Source organism: Lissotriton helveticus, chromosome 9 (genome assembly GCF_964261635.1).
Source record: "Lissotriton helveticus chromosome 9, aLisHel1.1, whole genome shotgun sequence".
In the NCBI taxonomy this organism is placed as follows: domain Eukaryota; kingdom Metazoa; phylum Chordata; class Amphibia; order Caudata; family Salamandridae; genus Lissotriton; species Lissotriton helveticus.
The window spans coordinates 741794238-741817835 of NC_136070.1; the positions used below are offsets into that span (position 1 = coordinate 741794238).

The 23598-nt window shown below is 48.4% G+C and overlaps 1 protein-coding gene across 1 annotated transcript in view; it reads right to left on the reverse strand.

Annotated features, from left to right (window-relative positions):
• The window catches only part of LOC144783274 (inositol-trisphosphate 3-kinase A-like), a 254201-nt gene extending 230923 nt beyond the window's left edge, over positions 1-23278 (reverse strand). The window contains exon 1 of the mRNA XM_078662338.1: positions 23134-23278. The gene's annotated coding sequence lies outside the window, so the exon portion shown is untranslated. The remainder of the gene's footprint in view (positions 1-23133) is intronic.
• Between the last annotated feature and the right edge of the window lie 320 nt (positions 23279-23598).

The following is a 23598-nucleotide window of genomic DNA, read 5'->3' on the forward strand; positions in this document are numbered from 1 at the left end:
CTTCGGTACTTCCATGCAGTTGTCAGGCAAGTTCAAGTGTCCATACTGTACTATCTCAGGAGCCATGCCACCAAACTCAATGATGAGAGGTTGGGGTGCACCATCTGCCCCACGAACTTCGTTAGAAGGTCTGGCCGACATGGAAGCCGAAGGTAGGGTTGGAGAGACCGGTGGAGCAGGTCTGTGAACCACCACTGTTGAGGCCACTCCGGAGCAATGTGGATCATTCGCGCTCTGGATTGAGACAGCTTGAGGAGCACTGCTGGAATCAGGGGAATGGGTGGAAAAGCGTACAGAAAGCTGTTCGACCAGCTGATCCATAGTGCATTCCCCAGAGTCCCCGGTTGGTAAAACCTAGAGGCGAAGTCTCGGCATTTGCTGTTTTCGGCGGTGGTGAACAGATATATTTCTGGAGTGCCCCATCTTGAGAAAATGTTTCCTAGCACCTCGTCGTTTAAGACCCACTCGTGGTTTTCCTGAACGAGCCTGCGTCCGCCTGAGCATTCTGCACACCTGGTAGATGGGAAGCCATTATTGTCAGTCCTCTGGCTAGCAGCCAGTGCCAGATGGCTTGCACTTCCTGAGACAGTGTGCACGATCTCGAGCCCCCCTGCTTGTTTAGGTAATACATTGTGGTCGTATTGTCCATCTGTACAAGCAGGGAGCTGGTCTGGAAGGACAGATGAAAGGCTTTCAGCGCCAAATGAACAGCTCTGAGTTCCTGAAAATTGATATGATACGTGGACTCTGCCTGGGACCACGTTCCTGGGATCTGTAGATGGTCCGAATGGGCTCTCCAGTCCTGGAGAGAAGCATCCGTCGCAATGGTCTGTATTGGAATGTCCTTGTGGAATGGAACCCCTTGAGGAGATTCTCAGCTGAACACTACTTCATCAGGGACTGCTGAGTGTGCTGAGACAGTCTGATCCTGTCCTCCCAGCTCTGTCGTTTCTGGTCCCATTGATCCTCCAAACATTCCTGCAACGGTCTCATGTGGAGGCGTGCATGTGGTATGAGGAAGATGCAAGAAGCCATCGACCCCAGGAGAGACGACACTGTCCTCACTGTAGTTGATGGAACGGACATGAGAGTCTGACCCTTCAGAGGGATCGATAAGTACCACTCCTCCGAAGGACACACGCTTGCTCTGAGAGTATCGATGGAGGCTCCCAAGTACTGCAGACACTGAACAGGAGTCAGAACGGACTTGCACATGTTGATGTGCAGACCCAGCTGGTTCAACAGAACTGCCGTCCTATTGAAATGCAATTGCGTTTCCTGGAAGGTGGAGGCTTTGATCAACCAGTCGTCCAGGTACGGGTAGACAAACACCTTGTTCTTCCTCAGGTGCGCTGCAACCACTGCCATGCACTTTGAAAAAGTCCTGGGCGCAGACTTCAGACCAAACGGAAGTACGGTGTACTGATAGTGGTTGGTGCCGACTAGGAAGTGCAGGAACTTCCGATGTTTCTGTGCAATGGGTACATGGAAGTACGCATCCTGCAGATCTTTTGCGCAAAGCCAGTCTCCTCGATGCAGCTGAGGTTAAATCTGGTGTAAGGACAGCATGCAAAATTTCTCCCTGTGAATCCATTTGTTTGCTTGTCGCAAATCCAGAATGGGCCTGAACTCGTTTCTGTCCTTTTTGCACACAAGAAAGAACCTTGAGTATAGACCCTTTCCCCTTTGAGACAGAGGGACACCTTTTATCGCCCTTTTTCGTAACAGGGTATCAGCCTCCTCTTGAAGTTTGCCCAGCAGGTATTGTGAGCGAACTGGTGGGATAGCAGGAGGAGGGCTTAGAAAACGTAGACTGTATGCATTGCAAATAATATTCAGCACCCACTTGTCCTGAGTCATTTTTCTTCACTTTGCCAGGTAATTCTGAATGCTTCCCCCCACCGGAGTGGGTAACAGAAGAGGGGGGAAGTAATCCTTCAGGGCTTAGACCCAGCCGGGCCCTTATTCCCAGATGTGGATTGCTAGTTGCCTCTGCCCCTCTGATGCTGCTGGAAGGGCTGCCTCTGATATTGTTATTGTTGCTGCTGCTGTTGCCCAGCTTGGCGACCCTGCCGACGCTGGAATCGCTGGGAGGAGTAGCGCCTTTGGTAGGGACGGAAAGTCTTCCACTGTTCCTTTGGCTTCTCTAAGCCCACAGCCTTCAGCGTTTCGACTTCCGCCTACATGCAAGCTATTTTCTCATCCGCATGGGTCGCGAAGAGGGTGGAACCCGAAAAGGGCAAGTTGGCAATCGGCTGCTGCGCTTCCGGTTTCAGGGAGGCAAGTCACAACCAGGACTGCCGTCTCAAATTCACCCCATGGCAGTACCCATGAGCAGCCAGGAGAGAGGTGTCTGCAGCCGCGCTGATGATTTGATTGGAAACCATCATGCCTTCATTCAAGATTTCTTGAAAATCTTCCCTTCTGTCCCTCGGGATGAGCTCAATGAATTCCTGGAGAGACTCCCATAATGAACAGTCATAACGACCCAAAAGCGCAGTTGAACGTGCTGCTTTCATGGAAGTGGCTGCTGTACTGCAGACCTTCCTCCCCGCCGAATCCATTTTACGGCTCTCCTTGTCCAGAGGGACCGTAGACGAAGGAGCAGTAGAATGTTGCTTCTTGGCCGCTGTCACAATGACCAAATCCGGGGCAGGATCCGTTCTCAGAAACGCAGGATCCGAATCTGGGGGCCTGTACTTCTTCTGAAGTCGGGATGGAGCAGACTTCACCGAGGCAGGAGTCAGGAACCGCTCCATGGCAGATTCCTCCAACCCTGGCACCAAAGGCAGTAACAGACGAGAGAGGTGCTTACGCTGTAGCGTTTCGAAGATGACAGAGGTGGACGGGGTAGGCACCGTCAGTGCTATCCCCAGTTTCACCGCTCCTCTCAACAGCACGTCCTGAAACGTAATGATGTCATCCACTGGCGAAATTCTCATAGGCGGAGAGTCCGACAATGTAGGTGAATACCTCCTGTCACTAGAAGAGTCTGTGTACCTTTTATTCCTGGACCGCGACCTTTCTCTACGACGACGATGTCGTGATCTGGTTGAAGATCTGCGCCCACTGCGAGAGCGGTGTCTCCCCCGGAATCGGGGTCTCCTAGGCCCCGCCGGAACCACCGGCACAGGCAGTTGTGGAAGAGGGGGCAGCTGAGCCAGAATCAAAGGCCTCGTTTGTGGAGGCGGAGGTGGAGGAGGAGGAGGCGGTGGAGGAGGCGGTGGAAGTTGTTGAGGAAGGGGAGGAGGAGGCGTAGGTGTCATAGGCCGTGAGGGTGAGTAGGTTCTGGAGTATTCAGAGTCCGAAGACCGAATTACTCTCCTCTTCTTACAAGCAGGCCTCGGAGAGTGGGCTCTGGAGGTCGACTTCCCTGATGAAGAGCGCTGGCGCCGCCGCGACCGGGGACTCTCTGATGGGGAAACGCTAACCACAGAGGATGAACTTCCACTAGACACTGTTCTGGGCGTCGACTTTCTCTTCAACGTCGACTTTCCCCGCAATGTCGATTCCTTCCTCAATGTCGACCTTCTCCTTGATGTCGACCTTCTCCCTGACTTCGACCTTCTCCTTGATGTCGACCTTCTCCTAGGTGTCGACCTTCTCCTCGACGTCGACCTTCTCCTTGACGCCGACCTTCGTGTCGACGTTGACGGCGAATGGCGGTGTAGCCACGAGGCAAACGGCGGTGTCGCCTCAAGGGCGGTGTCACCACGAGGCAAACGGCGGTGTCGCCTCGATGGCGGTGTCGCCTCGATGGCGAGCGCCAATGTCTTCGGGACTCAGCACGATGACAATGTTGTGTCGACGTCGTCTGTGAAATCCTCAACGTCGACCTGTGGGGGTCCTACTTGGCCTTCTTCCTACCACACTCAGGGCACTTGTCAAATAAAGCTGGCATTTTGACAAGAAAGAGGTGGTTAGGATGCTCAAAAAAGACAGCAAATTGAAGAGGAAGACCCCAGACATGGAGTGAAACACTAAATATCACAAAAAAGCTCCAAAAATTGAAGTAATACCAATGAAGGTAGAGCACAATGCTTCATGGTCCTGCTAGCAGGAGCCGGAAAAAGAACTGAAAGTAACTTGCCTTTGGCTGTGCATCATGGGATACCGAGGGCCTCTGGAGGGTTCCTTAAAGGCCTGGTATCCCTTTTCAAGACATATAATGACAGCCTATGGGGCTTGTCTGTCCAACCCTTCCTCTCTATCATGACAAAGGAGTTTTGTGAAGGGGGAGTTTCTCTATGTGTGAAACTTAACAAAGTGTGTAAATTCCAATATTATTTGGCCATCCTTTTTCACTTCAGGATGAAGTGCTGGCCAGTGTAGCCTTGTTAATGTTAGGCTGCATTATTTGTCTTTGATTTTCTTTTAAGTGTCTATGCAGGACTGCAGAAGAGGACCCTTTAAGAGACTATTTCGATTGCTCTGGGGTCCGCGCACAATGGCGGGACTATTCACAAGATTATGGCTAAACAAAGATCGCCTACTACAGAACTGACAAAATCGAAGCAGGGGGAAGAAGAAAGTTCAGTTCGTGTGGGGATAAGGACCCCAGTATAAGTTAAGAATGTGGAGTTTGAGGTAATTTGTAAAGATGAGGTGGGTGGGGTTGCAGGGCAGGTCCAGTGGGAGGGAATTCCAGATGCTAAGAGCGTTCCCCGAGAAGGAGCGAGATTGGGAAGATTTCTTTATTAGAAGTAGGGGGACTAGGAGGAGCCAATTGAAGCTTCTCATCAGTCTGGTGCAGCCCGCCTTTTTGAGTTTGTTTGTTAAGTATAGCGGGGTTTGTTGGTTAAGGGCTTTGTGCGTGATGCAGGTGGTCTTGTAAATGCATCTTCCTTCAATAGGGAGCCATTTAAGGGATTTCAGGGCTGGGAAGATGTGGTAAATTTTTTTACAATCCATGATGAGTCTGGCCGCCAGGTTGAGAACAGCTCTAAGTGGGGCCAGGTGAACTTTGGGGGTTCCTGTGAGGATAGCGCTGCCATAGTCTAATCTAGAGAGGACTAAAGATTGGACAACTGATTTGAAGTTGTCAGAGGGAATGAATGGTATGATTTTCTTGAGGTGACGGAGAGTGCAGAGTGCTCCTTTGGCAGAGTTTTTTATGTGGTCTTTAATGTCAAGCTTTTTATCAAGCGTGAAACCTAGGGGTTTCGCCGCATCACATAGGGAGAGTGTGTAATTGAGGGCATTCAGGTCAGTGATCCAGCTTTGAATGGGGAGCCGATTGTTTTTAGGTGAGAAGAGAATAATTTCATTTTTTTAGGGTTAAGTTTACGATGATTGGCTTAGAGACATACATGCACACATTTCCTTACAATTTCCTTAAAATCCCACAACCCCTCAACCCATACCCACCCTAAACCCTAAAATTACCCTTACCACCCTAAAACCCATACCCACCCCATTACCTAAAATTACCCTTGCCCCCCAAACCCCCTTCCCACCCTAAAATCTAAAACTACCCTTGCCACCCCAAAACCCATGCCCACGAACCCTAAAATTAACCTTTCCACCCCAAACCCCCTACCCACCCTAAACCCTAAAATTACCCTTGCCACCCCAAAACCCCTTCCCACCTGGAACCCTAAAAAAATGGAACTCGCCAGGATGCTATAGCAATGTCGCATGAGGCCAACTGGAGTGCAAGCTCTTGAAAGCAGCAGGAAGGAAGATAAAGAGATAATTAAATTTAAACAAGCATTTGCAATGCAAGAGGTCTGGCGATTGCTAGATTTTGACCAATTGGCATTGTAAATTACAATGCCATTTATTTATGTGTTTAAAAAACACCTGCAATAATAAAAGGCATTGTCATTTACAATACCAATAGGTCAAAGTTTCTAAAATGCGAGACCTAATGCAATAGGTCTCGCATTTACGCAAGTTTGAGCTATTGACATTGTAAATGACAATGCCTTTTATTTTTGTTTTCATTTTCAAAACATAATGAAAGGCATTGTCATTTACAATGCCAATAGCCTAAACTTGCGTACATGTGATACCTATTGCATTGCAAATGCTTGTTTCCTTGAATATTGTGTGTGCATCGCAGCTATGCAAAAAGGTACCAGATTTCGGTGGGAACCAGTTGCAGTTTCCTAATGATGCTATGGAAGTAAGTAAATGGCAAACACCCAACAAATGGGTTGCATTGTGTTGGCAGAACGAACGGTCAGTTACACGTGGTCTGTTATGTGTGCATCACAGGTCATCCGAAACACACAAATTAGGTGTGACCGTCACAGTTGAAAAACAGTGCACAGACAGTAAAAGCCGTAAATCATATGCTAGCCTACTATGCACCAATCACAGTTGACAGTCGCATGCAGATCTGGTTGGGAAAGAATTCTGAAAAAACAGCTTAACTGAGTTTGCATTTTCACCATCATAGTATGTAGTCTATGTATGACCCTCTGCAGATACATAGGACTAATGGAGTATTGTGATCTCCGAAAGGTAACCCGTTGCGCAAATCACTAATGATTCCGAACTGACACTGACTCTGTGGAGAAACTGGCACCTTGGCGTCCAGGCAACAGCAATGTCCATGATATGTTGCTCCTAAAATGGTGGCAGGTAGCATCCTATATGCCTCATCCACTTGACTTGCCAGGTTTACATTAAGTTGCGGAGCCCCACAGCAGGAATGCAGATGTATTTCACAGTAATTGTTAAGCCTAGTAGCCACTGGCCTACGACTCACCTTGAAAAAGCAACAGCACTCCTGAGCAGCGCCACCTAGCGCTCCTGTCACAACAGGATCAGGTGCCACATGGAACGCAAGACTATATCTGTCAATATGTAATATGGGCTCCATGAGAGGATAGTGCCTCAGCACTCACACCGAAAACAAATGACTTGCCTCCAACATGCATGCAATTCTTCCCATCGCGCAAGGATCTTCGCCATTGAAAAGAAGCTGCAAGGCAAGAATAGGCTCAGTACTGTATTTCAGCAGAATGCGACCGGCAAGACTGAGGTCTGAGAAGCACTGTGGCCCACCTGACCCGCATTCCGAAGAGATATTGACACATTATCTAATGCCCCAACATTCCAGCTCTATATACAATTCCATGGGCAAACCCCAACACATAACCATAAGTCCCCATATGCTCATTACGTAATGAGCTGCTGTTGGAGTTTAAAACAGACAACATTGTGATGCAGTGCAGCAATGATTGGCCAATCTGTGATGTGAGGGTTCTTTGTTCAGTTCTGGCTTCGAACAAGAGATGTTAAAAAACTCAAATGTTCTCCTATGTTCTTGTCTGTTTTACTACAGCACTTTGCCATAGGCACTGATGTTGTGGCACTGTGCTAAAGCGCGTTAATGTCAGTGGTAATCATTATGTCACCATGGTCTTTGGCCATGGCTTACCCTCAACTGAGCCATGTGTGGACCGCTGTGAGAAAATAAATAATGCCCCGGGACTGCTGGAGATGAACTCCTGTGTGTCGAGGCACATAACCACACCAATCCTCCAGCATTTCACAGTGCTGAACAACTGCTAGGCTGGTCAGAAATGCAGGGCTCAGACCACGCTCACTCAGGCACAAAGGGGCAGTCCACAGCACTCCTCACGTGCTGAGTGGAAGAACACAGGGCATTTCCCAGAGCAGAGGCAAGCCACCTCCCCCTGCCGTTCGTAAAAAAGAGCGAGACACTGTCGCTGCAGTCGGCGCCATGTTGGGAGGGCTTGACTTCCAATTAGTGTCCTGAAAGGGAAGGTTAATATCAATTAATTCCTCTCTCTTTCCCACATATATTTTGTAGCCTAACGGCAGGAAAAGCAAGCATCCTGTGACTCAAAACATATCCCTTAATCTCACGACTGCTCGTGTAAAGTGCTGTCATACTGTCGGGTCAAGCTTTCACTATATAAAATGGCAAAAAAAAGGAGTGTTGGGAGATAGCCGCTTACCGGGGCCCTAGCGTTCCAATAAAATACACCTAGATGCTCCCATCCAGTGATGCTCATAGACTGGTTGGGCTGCAACCAGAAAGAAACCTAATTTCCGTGGACACTGAAAAGTTTAAAAAGCAAAATAAATACAATAAACAGAGCGGGACAGCGAGAGGCCAAGTGCCTGAGGCAGTACCAACACAACTGGAGCAGTAAAAGAAGATGAGAGGGATGTTATATTTCCATGTAAGCAGCAATGGCACCAAAGCTGAACACAGGGAAACAGTAACATACCAAGAAAATAAATAGTCCCTGAAGACCACATCAACACCATAGTGGAATCAGACAGTAGTTAGTCCTTGCTGCATGGGAGGACCGGAAGAGAGAAATGAGGGACAAAGAGGTAGGACGGACCACTGACAAGCAAGGTTTTTTGAAGGACACTGAAACAAACAAATCAAAAGCTGGGGATGGCTTTAAGAGAACATAAGAAATTACAACAGGTCTCGAATGCTCAACCTAAAAAAAGCTTTTAGGAAGCAGAGTTTGGGACGAGGTAAAGAAAGCATTACCGAAGAAAGAGAGAAGGAGATTGTGGGAGCTTGACCTCATGGGTAAGTAAAGACCCTTTCATGGGTCTGGAATTTGGAGTCCAGGTCAATGAGTTGCAAAACCATTTCAGAGCTATATAAAAGGTGATGATGTTAAGTGCCTCAATGGCAAACAGTTATCAAAGAATCAGCACTATGGAAGTGTCCAAATAAAACACAATTTAGAACCGAAGAACCAAGATTTAACATCTTGGAATACGTGATTCCCTATGGATGACGTTGCCACTCCTATCTACAAGCAAAAAGTACACTAGTCATCAGGGCCAATCGAGTGCCAATAAACATCTGCCAGTTATCAGTGCAGGCATGGGTCTGAGTCGTGCGCGCAGTTTTGAAAGCTCTCTCCAACTCTGCATATGTTCCCTCTTCTCGGAGTTCGGTCGGTTATGGTTGTATACCCATATAAAAGAAAGGCAGTCATTCAGATCCTGCAAACTTCTGCCTGAAATCACTACTAAATGGGCGATCAGGAAAACTGCTAGTTAACCAACGTCAAGAGTAAGCTGAAAGATATAACATACTCTCTGAAGCACAGGCATCAGCACCCAGGACAATCGAGCAAGCATGAGGCTTTTCTGATCTCTATATAATCAGCTTTTAAAAGCTGCATTATATTTGACTTTTACTGACCAAGATCGACTCAACCCTGTCAATAAGAAATTATTATTGACACCGCTGAAGGAGCAAAGAATGCCAGAACAATTGCTTTGCTTTCAGCCCTGATTACAACAGAAGCAACTTACAGATACAGGAAAATCGAGAATGCACAATCTTCCATTTCATGTTGGAGAGAATGAGGGAAGCGTTCTATTCCCAATTTAATTGAATCCATATATAAACGATGCAGGTTCATACCTTTGAGATATGAGTTTGGATGCGCCAGAAGATGGTGATGAGACAATAGTGATACTAATATTTGGTTTTAACACTGTCCTCCCTGATGGAACTGGCAATGCATCACATGTTAAATAGATTTTGTACATATTATGAAAGAAAAAAAGATCACGATAAAAGCAAGCAAATCCAAATTCATGATCATAAATCATACCTCTTCCCTGAAACTAACATTTATTATAAACAGGGCCCAACCAGAAATAGTTGTCTATTTTTCCTGCCTATAAATAAAGTTCAATACTAAACTATCTTAGTCCCAACTAAAAGTGCACCGTGAAACAAAGGGCAGTGTTGAGCTGTAACATCGGGGGAGACTCAGTGAAAGCCATCAATCAATCAATCAATCAGGGAATTGTGAAGCGGGCTACTCACCTGTGCGCTTCTCAAGGCGGGGAGGGGTTGCAGCTCTAGTCAGTTGAAGAGGCAGGTCTTGAGGGTCTTCCTGAAGATGTGCAGAGTAGGGGCGCGTCGGATGTTGACCGGGAGCTCATTTCAGGCCTTTGCCGCAATGTAGGAGAAGGTTCTTCCACCAGTTCTGGCTCTGCGGATGCGTGAGGTTTCGGCAAGGGCAATGTTGGCGGATCTGAGGTTTCTCTTGGGTGTGTGGAAGGAGATTCTTTTGTTGAGATATTGGGGTCAGGTGTTGTGGAGGCGCTTGTAGACATGGTGAGTATCTTGAAGGTTACTCTCTTCTTGACATGGAGCCAGTGGAGGTCTTGCATGTGCTGGATGATGTGTTTGTGTCGAGGGATGCTGAGGACAAGACTGGCTGCGGTGTTCTGTATGGTCAGGAGCTTGCGGAGCAGGGATTTGTTGATTCCGGCATAAAGGGCATTTCCGTAGTCCAGTCTGCTGGCTATGAGTGTGTGGGGGACGGTCTTTCTTGATTCGATGGGGATCCATTTGAAGGTTTTGCAAAGGATGTGGAGGGTGTTGAAGCAGGTGGAGACGTCGGCGCTGATCTGTAGGGTCATGGTGAGGGACAAGTGGAGAATGATGCCAAGGTTCCAGGCGTGGTCCATGGGAGTAGGGCAGCTGCTGAGGGCGGTCGGCCACCAGGTGTTGTCCCATGCGAGGGGGAGGGTCCGAGGGCGAGGAATTCTGTCTTCTCCGAGGTAAGCTTCAGGCAGGTGCTGTTTATCCATGATGCAACGTCCTTCATTCCTTCCTGCAAGCTGAGTCTGGTGGTGAGGGGGTCCTTGGTGAGTGAGAGGATGAGCTGGGTGTCGTCAGCGTAGGATACTATGCTGAGTCCATGCTGTTTGACGATGGCGGCAAGGGGGGACATATAGATATTGAAGAGCATGGGGCTGAGCGACGATCCTTGGGGTACTCATCAGTTGATCTCTGTGGGTTCAGAGAGGAAGGGGCGAAGTCTGACTCTTTGGGTTCAGCTGGTGAGGAAGGAGCGGATCCAATCAAGGGCGGTGTGAGAAGTTGGCCAGATATGTGATGTCCACTATTCTAGTGGGCACCTTGTATCAGTCCAAACAACCCTTATGGTGATGGTTGTAAAGTCAACCTTATAGACCAGCTATCCTAGTGGTAGCATGGACAAAGCAGTCTTAGGCTAAACTCAAGAGGGCATGTGAAGCCAGCTGTTTTACCATATGTAACCCCTTTAATACCAAGTGAAAGGACACCACACAAGTTGTATATCAAAATATATATGTATTTATTTCTAACACAATCCTCTGTACTCTTTATGAGGTCAGAGGCACAAGCACATAGGAAGATACTCAATTATAATACAATAAGTTGCACAAAATACAGTAATGCCCTAGGGGCACTTCGAACCATATACTAAAATAGTGGTATAAGAACCACGTCACGAACAAAGGATAGGCCTAGGACCTGGAGAATTGCTGGGGCTACGCTGTACTACCAAAGGATAGGGAGCAGGAGGCCCACTGGATGCGTGTGCAGTGTCTTTACACACACACGCAAGTTACCATAGAGTTAGAATGGGAACGAAAGAATTGGAAACGAGTTCTTTTAGGTCACTTTCGGATGGACAAGGAGAAAGCTACTTGAAAGTTAGACACTAGGATAGTAAATACCCACAGGAGCACCGAAGTCCTCGCGTTACCTCACCCACAGGAAGCGGGTGCATAGGTGTTAAAGTGTGTCAGGTTTCGTCACTGAATCCTATGGAGCCTTGAAGAAAGATGCTGCAGGCGACCAGGAGGGAAGTGTCCGGGTGGATCCAAGGGCAGATCGAGGATGAAGAGTACCTGAAAGCAGAGGGGACAGAGTCTGGGTCACTAGCCAGTGACCAGGAAGGAACCAGGCGATGTCGCGAAGCAATCAGGTGATGTTGTGAAGCTTGTCTCCGCAGCCACGTGGAGCAGGAGGTGTCGATGACAACCAGGAGCTGGATAAGAACTGTCCCACGAAGGCTCTCGCTGTCAGCCATGTCGGCTTCCGGATTGGAGTCAACAAGCCTTGGCAAAGACAACCCACGCAGGAATCAAAGATGGCTTACGGATCAGACCAGCAAAGTTTGATGGACTTCTCCTTTTCAGGGAAGCAAGGGCCAGTCTGTAGCAACCAGACCAGTGGTGTAAATCAAAAGGTTCGTTGTCACAGAGGCCACTAGCCAACGGGCAAGTGACCGGACAGACGCGTCAAGCAGGAAAATGCAGAAGGGCCCCACGCAGAACTCGTGGAGTGTGGAGGGCTGATATTCGGTGCAGTTGGTGCTCAGGGCTGGGGCTTCCCAATCCCCAATGCACAGCTTCAAGGGTGCCTCAGAAGTTGCACGGAAAGCAATTTGATGGCTTTCCAAGATGGCCGGTCCCACGTCTCTCGTCGCCTCCACGGGTCTCAGCTCTGCTGTGACTGTGGATCGGGCTGTTGGAAGTCTGGAAGTCCAGGTCTTGTCAGACTCTGTGCTTGGGCTCCGGCGGGAGCATTGACAAAGCAAACCGTTGATCGCTTGATGGTGCCTGCTTGCACAGGGTGGTCACTCCTTGACCACAAGGGAGATTCTTCAGTCTTCTATCTTCAGGTAGAACGTGGAAGGTCCAGAGTTTCGTTTCATTCAGGATAAATCTAAAGTCTTGGTACTCAGCTCCTACCTATATACCACATTTAGGAGCTGGATTACCTGCTAGGTCCCTCCTATGGGTGGGACAAGGGAAGGGGTGGTTACACCCCTTTCCCTTTGTACAGTTACGTGCCAGAGCTGGGGCTGGAGTGCCTCAGCACCGGTTTGAACCGGACTATGCATGGGACCCAGGCAGTCTCACATTTCATTCAGCCCTCCCTGCCCCAATACTCTGTGGCCTGTCTGGGGTAGTGCTAGCACCTCCCAAGACAGGAAACCTATTGTCCAAGCCTCCCTCGCTGGAAGGACTCCCAGCAGCAGGAGGTCAGACTTGTGTCTGTGGCAGCAGCATCCATTTTGTGATGCTGAGGCTCTGGTTAACTTTAACCGGGATTAGTAGGATCAACATGTCTTCTCCCTCTAGAAGGGTGGAATGCCACCCCCGTCACCAGAACTGGTGAGGGGGTAGTATTCCAAAGCGTATGACACCTTACACGACATGTTTTGATAAAGCCAAACCAAAGTTAGCATTCAACCGCGAGGATTATAATGCACTTAAGAGTATATGGTATGGCAATATCATAGAACAGCTATAAGGACATGGTTCGGAAAGCTGCAGACAGGCTCAGCTCATGCTAGAGCACCATCTCACATAAATCGAGCACTCTGCCTTCAGGATTGTTAAGGCCTGCCATAGGAGTGACTTATATGTGCATATGTGTCTATATATAAGGGTAGGTATAGGAATACTATACCTAAGCAAGGGATGATTACACGACCTTGCCCCAGCTGAGTGATCAGCCAGTTGTGTCAGTTTGGATGGCCAGCCAGGGGTGGCAAAAGATATGCTGCAACCCCTGGTAGGCCTTGGGTGCACCTATGCCCTGGGTACCTATGGTACACTGTACAGGGACTCACAAGAGTGACCCAAATCCCAATTGGTGATGTACCTAAAGTACATGGTGTGAAATTTAGAGAGAGAACAGCAGGGCTGTGGGTCTGATTAGTCGTGGACTCTGAAGGTGAGAGTGTGGTGGTAGACGGTGTCGAAGGCTACAGACAGATCGTGTAGAATCAGGGCCGTGGTTTGGCCTTTGTCGAGGAGGGTGCAGATGTCGTCAGTAGTCGCAGTATGGCGTTCTCAGTGCTGTGGTTGCTGCAGAATCCAGATTGGGAGGGGTCGAGGATGGAGTTCTCTTAGACGTTAATTGAGCGTTGACGATCTTCTCTGTGACTTTGGCCGCAAAAGGGAGGAGAGAGATGAGACTGTAGTTCTTGAGGTCCGTCGGGTCTGCTGATGGCTTCTTGAGGAGGGGTTTGATTTCTGTGCGTTTACGGTCGTCGGGGAAAGTGCCGGCTTCGAAGGTGGAGTTGATGGTGGTTGTAGCTCAGGTGCAATGGAGACTGTGGCTCTGTGGAAGATGTGTGGGGGCAGGAGTCCGTGGGGCTCCTCAGTGAATGCCTTTCATGGTCGATGCGGTGTCTTTGGTGTTGACTGGGTTCTAGGAGGAAATGGTATGCTGGCTGTCGTTGCCGGGGGGAGGTGTTGGTTCGGTGTCCGTAGTCTGTACATTAAAGTTGTCATAGAGGGATCTTACTTTCAGGTGGAGGTAGCAGCCGAGTTTGTTGCAGTAGTCCTGGGAGGGTGTGACATCTGTTGCTTCGCTAGGGGCTTGGTGAACTCCTGAATGATGCTTAAGAGTTCTTTGGAATTGCTGGCATTGGCTTGGATTTTGTTTTGGATGAAGGTCTTTTTGGTGGCTCTGATGAGTTGTTGGTATTCTGTCATGGCGTTCTTGTAAATGGTGCGCTCCTCCGAAGTTTTGCTGTTTCTCCAGTTCTTCTCGAGATGTCTGCAGGTGCGCCTGGATTCTTGGAGGTCGGCGGTGAACTAAGTGGCCTTCTTGGGGCGCTGTATGTCAGGGTTGCGGAGGGAGGGGTGCTGGTTTGCGCAGTTGTTGAGATATCAGTGAAGTTCTTTGGCTGCGAGGTAGGCGTCGGTCGAGGTGGGAGGGCAACGTGGTTGAGGGTGGAATTGAGGTGCTCCTCGGTGACCATGCTCCAGTTCCTTCGCGGAGGGCAGGGTGCAGGTTTGGGGGTGGTGGGTTTGTGGACATGGAAGTGTATGCAGTGGTGGTCTTTCCAGGGGAGTTGCATGGTGTGGCTGAAGTGGATGTTGTTACCTCCTGCGAAGATGGGGTCAAGGGTTTGTCCTGCCTTGTGGGTAGGGTTGGTGATGAGTTGTTACAGTCCGAGGTTGGCAAGGTTGTCCAGGAGGGTGGCAGAGTTGGGGTTGCTGAGGTTGTTGAGGTGGAAGTTGAGGTCTCTGATGAGTATGTAGTCTGCGGAGGCGGCGGTGGGGGGTGATGAGGAGGGCGATGGCAGTGGTGAACGCGGTTCGAGGTAAGGGGGGTCTGTAGGCGAGGGTGCCGCATAGGGTCATTCTGGGGCTGGTCTGGATCTGGAAATGGAGGTGTTCTGTGGTGCGCGGGGAGTTGCACATGCTGGAGGTGGTGGTCGGAGGGAGCTCCAGTGTGCGATGGCGAGTCCTCTTCCAGGGCGGTTGAGGCAGTCCTTCCTCTGGATTTTGTATCCGTTGGGGATGGTGGTAGAGATGTTGGGGCGAAGGTGGGGTTGGTGCATATTTCCGTGAGGAAGACGACGTCTGGGAAGAGGGTGTCAAGGAGATCCCAGATCTCTACAGCATGTCTGTGCAGGGAGCACACATTGAGGAGGATGCTCCTCAGGGCTTTAGGGGTTCTGGCATCTGGTGCGGGGGTGGCAGCCATGGGGGTGCGGAGGGTGGTGAAGGTTTGACTGCAGTGTCTGCAGGAGAACTGGACATGGGTGGTGTTTGGTGTATACAGCTGGCAGTTGATGTTCCTTCTGGAGTTGAGTGCTAGGAGAGTGGCTGAGTCGCAATGGTGGGTGGTTAATGATCCAGGGTCTCTAGCGCTGGTCACGATTGGGTCGCGGATGGGTGCAGACAGACTTGCCTTTGGCTCGCCTTCGGCCTGCCAGTGGAGCGGCCGCCATCAAAAAGGGAAGGGGGAGGGAAACACAGCTGGGAGGCAGGAACGGTAGGGGAGGGTCTGGGGTCAGCAGCGGCAGAAAAAGGATGGCAAAATCAGGCACAGAGGACAGACACTAAGGGCATAGGTACAATTACAAATAAAAGAGGCAAAAATAAACAAATACAAGCACAATAACAAAAAGACAGACAAAAAGACAATAATGGGCACAGAACATGCAGACAGACAACAGTGGACCAGCAGAAGAGCAAGGCTCTCCCACTGGACCACCAGGGATGAGGTGCAGGCAGTAGACTGCGGGTGGAGGAGGGCTTCTAACACCTACCAGGAGAGAGGTGTGGGGGAAGCGGCTTGCGGCACAACAGGGGAGTTGCTGGAGTGGAAAGCGAGGACTCTGGTCAGCAGTTAAGAGGTCCTGCTCAGTCACCAGAGCAGCAGTCACCATTAAATAGGGAAGGGGGGAGGGAAGCGCAGCTGGGAGGTGGGCACTGCAGGGGGGAGGGTCCGCAGGGGCAGCACCGGCAGGAAAAGGGCAGTGAAAACTTTCACAGAGGACAGAGACAAAGAGCACAGGTACACTTACGACTAAAATAGGCAAAAATAAACAGAAATACAGAAAAAACAGATGCAAGGAACAATAACAAAAAGACAGACAAAAAGGCAATAACGGGCACAAAACACGCATACAGACAACAGTGGACCAGCAGAAGTGCAAGGCTCTCACACTAGACCACCAGGGATGAGGCGCAGGCAGGAGCCTGAGAGTGGAGGAGGGCCTTGAACACCAACCAGGAGAAAGGTGATGGGGCAGTGGCAGGCACACAACAGTGGAGCTACTGGAGTAAAGAGCAGGGACTCTGGCCTAGACACATGCAGGATGAAGGCCCTGAGGTGGCATCATTAGGAGGAGATACTGATTTACCAAAAATTACTGAGGTACAATAGACTGAACTTTCCTTTGAGGAAATTTGTGTTATTAGGCTATGGTGTACCTGTAAAGTCTGTAAGTTTAGAACTAGGGTTCAACCCTATAGCAGATGTGATCCAGTCGTAACCAGTCTTGCTATGGATGAGGATTTATCTGAACCTCTTTGCTGAGGAGTACATAAAAGCCATTCAATGGTATTTTATAGCATAGAAGCCTCCAAGAATAGCACTTGGAAAAGGCACATAGAGAAAACTTAAAAAATGACTGGCTGTGGCAAATAGTGGAAGAGTCTAAATAAACTGAGTACAACAAGCATTAAAGTCATCAAGGCGAGCTATTGGCAGATGGAAGCAAATATTATTGCTAATAACATCATAAATGGCTTACTGTCAAAAAGCATATGTGGAAGCAGGAATCAACTAATGTTTTATATGGCACCAGAGGCCCCACGTTCCATTCAGGCTAGGAATCTTATAACTACAACCTTTTACTATGAGAGCTAACGAAGACAATAAGGGGCAGTGCAATTGCAAATCAGGTGGTCTAGAAACAATAACACATGTTTTACTTTACTGGACAAAATCATTGACCCCACAAAATTGATTGCTGGTTCCTCTATTTAAGAAATTTAGGCCCAAGTCCATCAAGGAAGCAATAGTGCTGTGCTTCAGAACTGTTGTGCAAGCTATTTTTCTTCCTATTGCAGCTCATATTGCTTCAGCATGGCAGTTCACAAGGAATGAACTTAAAAAGAAATATGAACTGCAAAAACTTTCAACATTTAAGTAATGGGGCTTAAATTTCCATCCCCAGTGCTAAGCCCTTTTTTAGGTTTCACCTGCACAGTGCTTGCGCTGTGCTTGTGAAATCTATTTTATTGAATATATCTTAAAAGGGGCTTACATCCAGTCTTCACTTATGATTTTCCTGTGTGCTTGTCACTTTACTTTTCCTTTGTTTCTATTGGTTGAAGTGTTTTCTCTTGTGTGTTTCTCTCTTGTCATTATTCCGGGGCTCAAGTACTCATTCTCATCCGCTCTGGTCAGCTTTAATGGCTGGAACTTCTTTTTTTCTTATTTTATTAAGGTTGCTCAGCATTTGCTGTTTACTTTTAGTTATCTTGCTGCAGCTGCAAGCCTTAACAGCATCTGGCTGCATGCCTTTATAGCATAGTTTCCACTGCTTATTCATCAGTCAAATGTGCACAGAGCGGTGAAAGGTTTACAGAAGGGGTGACTGGCAGCGATAAAAACCCTCTCTCCTCTCCTAGACAAGGCTGAGCGGAGCCATTTAAAAGCCCTGAATGTTCATCGGGGAGACAGCAACATCTGTTTGCACCAGGAGTTTTGGGCGATCTCAAGCAAATTAACGAAAAGGGGTGCTTTCTCATTAAATAAGCACTTGATTAAAATTGTCTGCATTGGTGTGCTTGACTACAATGTTCGAGCGGAGAACACTTTGCTGTATTGCATGCTATTTAACTGGAGTGTGAAATATGGGGAAGCATATACCCAAGTTCTTTGGAGAAAAAAGGTGTCTTGTTCCCTTTTGATTTGCTTGCCTTTCTTCCGCATTTCAGTTTTTCAGGCAATTCCGGGTGAGGACTAAAATATCTTTTTAAATCCCCATTAGCAATTCCCCAAAACAGCAGATTTAGCGGATGTAATCCTCAAAGATATTACAGGATTGACCCCTTGATCCACCCATAGTCTCTCGCTGGCAAACTGCAATTTGTTACTGAAACGCTGGACAAAGCGCAAAGGTGGAACATATAGGCAGTAATCAGGACTCTTGGACACCGGTTTACTTATTGATGCTGCTGCTCAGAGAGCCATAACAGCAAGCTGTGCCAGAGGTACCAAATGGCAAATCATAGGTAGAAGCTGGTCCCCCTAATTAAAAAGTCACTGCCAGATTATATTAAACAGATATGTATTGTATCATAACATTTATATAGTGCTTCCTCAGTAGTGGCTGGTCTGCGGGTGGAGCGACGGGGCTGGGCGGACAATGGGGAGGTGGGAGGCAAATGGATTACTAAGAAAACATTTGAAAAAGTATGGAAAAATAACTTACCTGCCACCCAATGTTCTTCTGCTCCGTGTTTTCTGAATGCTTGTTTCCGGTCCAGGGAAGACACGGCTTGGCAGTTCGGGCTGGACTGTTCCCATGAGGCACAAGGTCAGACTGATTTGCATATGGCCATGTCTGAACTGGGGTGGCTGAGTGGGCTAAAGAATGATGATGGATTAAACCCAGATCAGTTGACTGGGGATGAGTGTTTGATTTGCTCAAGCGCTCCGTACATCATCCCCTTTTATATTGCTTTGTTCGCCCTAAGTGTGGCAGGGTATGCTCAGACGTGAGTCCCTTGCTCACTTGGCCACTGGATTCAAGATAGCCTGGCTGATGAGGATTATGAATCCGAAACCGGTCCCAGGAGGCTTGTTTCCGGTCCAGGGAAGACATGGCTTGGCAGTTCGGGCTGGACTGTTCCAATGAGGCACAGGGTCAGACTGATTTGCATATGGCCATGTCTGAACTGGGGTGGCTGAGTGGGCTAAAGAATGGTGATGGATTAAACCCAGATCAGTTGACTGGGGATGTGTGTTTGATTTGCTCAAGCGCTCCGTCCATCATCCCCTTTTGTATTGCTTTGTTCGCCCTAAGTGTGGCAGGGTATGCTCAGACGTGAGTCCCTTGCTCACTTGTGGAATTCTCTGCCTACATCCATTCGTTGCATTGACGAACCATTATTATTCAGGAAAGCCATTAAGACCTTCCTTTTTCCTCTGAACTAGGATTCTTTTGCTCCGCTTACCCGTCTCCTGTACAATGAACGGTTAGCGCCGGGACGCCCCTTAACTGGGACAGCTGCGCGCTTCAACAAATTTATAACATAACATAACTTGGCCACTGGATTCAAGATAGCCTGGCTGATGAGGATTATGAATCTGAAACCGGTCCCAGGATGCTTGTTTCCGGTCCAGGGAAGACATGGCTTGGCACTTCGGGCTGGACTGTTCCCATGAGGCACAGGGTCAGACTGATTTGCATATGGCCATGTCTGAACTGGGGTGGCTGAGTGGGCTAAAGAATGGTGATGGATTAAACCCTGATCAGTTGACTGGGGGTGAGTGTTTGATTTGCTCAAACGCTCCGTCCATCATCCCCTTTTGTATCGCTTTGTTCGCCCTAAGTGTGGCAGGGTATGCTCCGACGTGAGTCCCTTGCTCACTTGGCCACTTGATTCAAGATAGCCTGGCTGATGAGGATTATGAATCCGAAACCGGTCCCAGGATGCTTGTTTCTGGTCCAGGGAAGACATGGCTTGGCAGTTCGGGCTGGACTGTTCCCATGAGGCACAGGGTCAGACTGATTTGCATATGGCCATGTCTGAACTGGGGTGGCTGAGTGGGCTAAAGAATGGTGATGGATTACACCCAGATCAGTTGACTGTGGGTGAGTGTTTGATTTGCTGAAGCGCTCCGTCCATCATCCCCTTTTGTATCGCTTTGTTCGCCCTAAGTGTGGCAGGGTATGCTCAGACGTGAGTCCCTTGCTCACTTGGCCACTGGATTCAAGATAGCCTGGCTGATGAGGATTATGAATCCGAAACCGGTCCCAAGATGCTTGTTTCCGGTCCAGGGAAGACATGGCTTGGCAGTTCGGGCTGGACTGTTCCCATGAGGCACAGGGTCAGACTGATTTGCATATGGCCATGTCTGAACTGGGGTGGCTGAGTGGGCTAAAGAATGGTGATGGATTAAACCCAGATCAGTTGACTGGGGGTGAGTGTTTGATTTGCTCAAGCGCTCCGTCCATCATCCCCTTTTGTATCGCTTTGTTCGCCCTAAGTGTGACAGGGTATGCTCAGATGTGAGTCCCTTGCTCACTTGACCACTGGATTCAAGATAGCCTGGCTGATGAGGATTATGAATCCGAAACCGGTCCCAGGATGCTTGTTTCCGGTCCAGGGAAGACATGGCTTTGCAGTTCGGGCTGGACTGTTCCCATGAGGCACAGGGTCAGACTGATTTGCATATGCCCATGTCTGAACTGGGGTGGCTGAGTGGGCTAAAGAATGGTGATGGATTAAACCTTGATCAGTTGACTGGGGGTGAGTGTTTGATTTGTTCAAGCACTCCGTCCATCATCCCCTTTTGTATCGCCGTGTTTTCTCTGCAGCACACAGGCTCCCAGTGTCTCCTGCGGCCAAACCTGAGGTGGCTCTCATGCTTGAAAGCAGTGTCTGGATAAGCCTGAGCACCGTGAATTTGCACTCCCAGAGAGACTGGTGGAGACCAGTGCTTGCTGTCTCCAACCCAGCAATGCAGCTGGGTTGGAGACAGCTCAGTGCGCATGCTTGTTTGGCCGTACTGAGATAACCGGCCAAACATGCATGCTCACTGATAGTAGTGCCCATCACTCCCTCTAAACACTGTCCTCGGGATGGCCCCGCCCCCAAGACTCGCTGGCCCATTGAACCTGTAAAAAAACAATAATAAATCTGCCAGTTTGGTTCATGCAGTTGGGGTTGAGGAGAATTGCTGACTGGATGAATCTTCATTTTTTAAAACTTAACGGCGAGAAAACTGAGGTGTTAATATTTGGCCGGCAACATGACTTATGGTCTTCTAAACATTGGCCCACGGAAATGGGCTCGTTCCCTTGTCCATCAGATCATGTACGTAATCTAGGCTTTGTGATTGATAAAGCATTGACAATGCAAAACCAAGTCACCAAGGTCTCACCCACATGTTTTGTCATATTGCGCTGGCTAAAGAAAATTCTTTGGATGTTGCCAGAAGACTCTCAAAAATCCGTAGTCCACGCTCTTATAACCTCACGTTTAGACTACGGAAAGATTCTTTTCTTAGGGGCAAAGAAAGATGTAATAGGGCGACTGCAATTGGTACAAAATGCAGCAGCGAGATTGCTGTGCAAAGTACCTCGCTCTAGCCATATTTCAGGTCCTTTACGTAGTCTTCACTGGCTCAAAATACATAGCCATATTAAATTTAAGACACTTACCTACATGTTTAAAATTAAAACTGACCTTGCTCCCCATTACCTTAAGTCCCTTGTTCACATTCATGCACCCTCCCGGAATCTGAGATCTGCCCATATGGCCTATTTTGTAGTGCCTAAAATTAGGTTAACCAGAATGGGAGGAAGATCTTTCGCTCTGTTAGGCCCTACTTTGTGGAACTCCCTGCCTTTTCACATACGAACTGAAACGAATTATGTGCAGTTTCGCAGAGCTACTAAAACCTGGCTTTTTAATCAGTAACTCTTTTGTAGTTGAAACGGAGATTTAATAGAACCTGCCTGTTCAGCGCCGGGAAACCCTTTTTGGGTAGCTGTCGCGCTTAATAAATTCAAGAAATAAATAAATAAATAAATAACATCATTAGGAGAGCACAAGTGGAGCAGTGTTGTATTTGTTGAGATCCTGCATGGGAAGAGGGGTTGGCCTAACGGCTAAGGCGCTCGACCTCGGAAACTTGGTTCGAGTCTCGGTAACGACGCCAAAAAACCCCTGTGATTCTGGGCAAATCACTTAATCTCCCCGTGCCTAAAATGAAAGTGTGTCCTCATGTAACGTAACTGGTGCTATGTAAAGCGCTCTGATAACTGATTCGGTTCGGTTCTAGTTCGCGCTATATAAAACTCTGCCAAAAAAAAAAAGAAGCATTCTGGCGTCCTGCATGAGTGACTAGAGAGATGCTGCTAACTTGTTTTACGACATCACGCCCATCAGTGCCATGGAGGAAGTGTGAGAGATGGGCACGCACATTATAATTATATAATGTTAGGAGTCAAACATATAGGCACCTACATTTCACCAGCCGAGTCAGAGGGACAGCAGAGTGTTGTGTGTATGTACACCATAAGGAGTAACCAGAGAATGACTGATTACCCATTTGGCCACAAGTGCAAGGCAAAAATTTATAATGTACAAAAAAGGGTGTTGGCGACATGAGCAGTAGCATTGCGCCGTTTTAAAGCCAGGAATACTGCCTACTGTGTCTCCCCACATTATATTACCACCGGTTACTGCACAATATATTGGCTTTCTCAATAAATATGTCATAACACTTTTATGGAGCTTCAGTAATTTGTATTGCACAACTGTGGCACAACACTTACATACATTTCACCTACTCTTAGACACCGCTCATCGTGCACACTCACCCCTCATTTACTCTGCAATGTCCCACTGCCATTACACTGGCAGTCAGATACTGCTCACCCACCATTCACACTATGCTGAGACTGCACTCAACCACCATTGACATACCTCTCACCTAGACCTCACATTCCTCTCACCCTCCACCCACACCTCTTACCCTGAACTAAAACCACTCCTATACTGCACTTATACTATTGACATACCGCTCACCATGTACTCGCACATCTCTTACCTTGTACAGGGTAACATCTCCCACCCTGTACACTCCCATAATTCTCATGCTGCACCGAACACACATCAATCACAATGCATTGAGGCAATTTCACCCAGCACTCAGACACTTATCAACCTTCATGCATGCACCACTCGCCCTGTGCAGAGAGGACTCACATGCACTCATACAATGCTCCTACATCTCCTAACTTACTATTAATCCAATAGGCGAAACCTAATGCCTTTACCAATGCTTGTCTACCCTTGGGACAATTTGCACGTAATCCCTCATACCTTTATTCGGGTGAACGAGACTTAGAAACCACGTGGAAGCAAGATCAGGGCCGAAGTGCGAGTCAAAAACTGGAAGGCTCAAGCGATGGATTCTGGGTTAAGACCAGTGAAGTAATCCAGCAAAGATACAGCCTTTCTGGGTAAAGTAAGTACGTCTTACAAGTGTCGTGCCTCTTCATTAATGTTTACACCAAACCTGGGGAGCAGCCGAAGATGTTACAAAGTGCCATCCCCGCCCCTCCCCGGTGTCCTTTTCACGTCAGGGCCTGGAGGTGTTTTGTTATCCCTTGTATGCTGCTCAGCAAGTACAAGAATGTTTGGTATTATTATTTCAAAGAGCAGTGCCTCACACCCCTGCCCGCCCTTTGCCTGCATTGATCAGGTACAAGCCTGTCTAAGGATTCCCAGCGACACAATCCAGGCATGCAGAGCTCCACCTCTGCCCCGACACCTGCCACATGTATT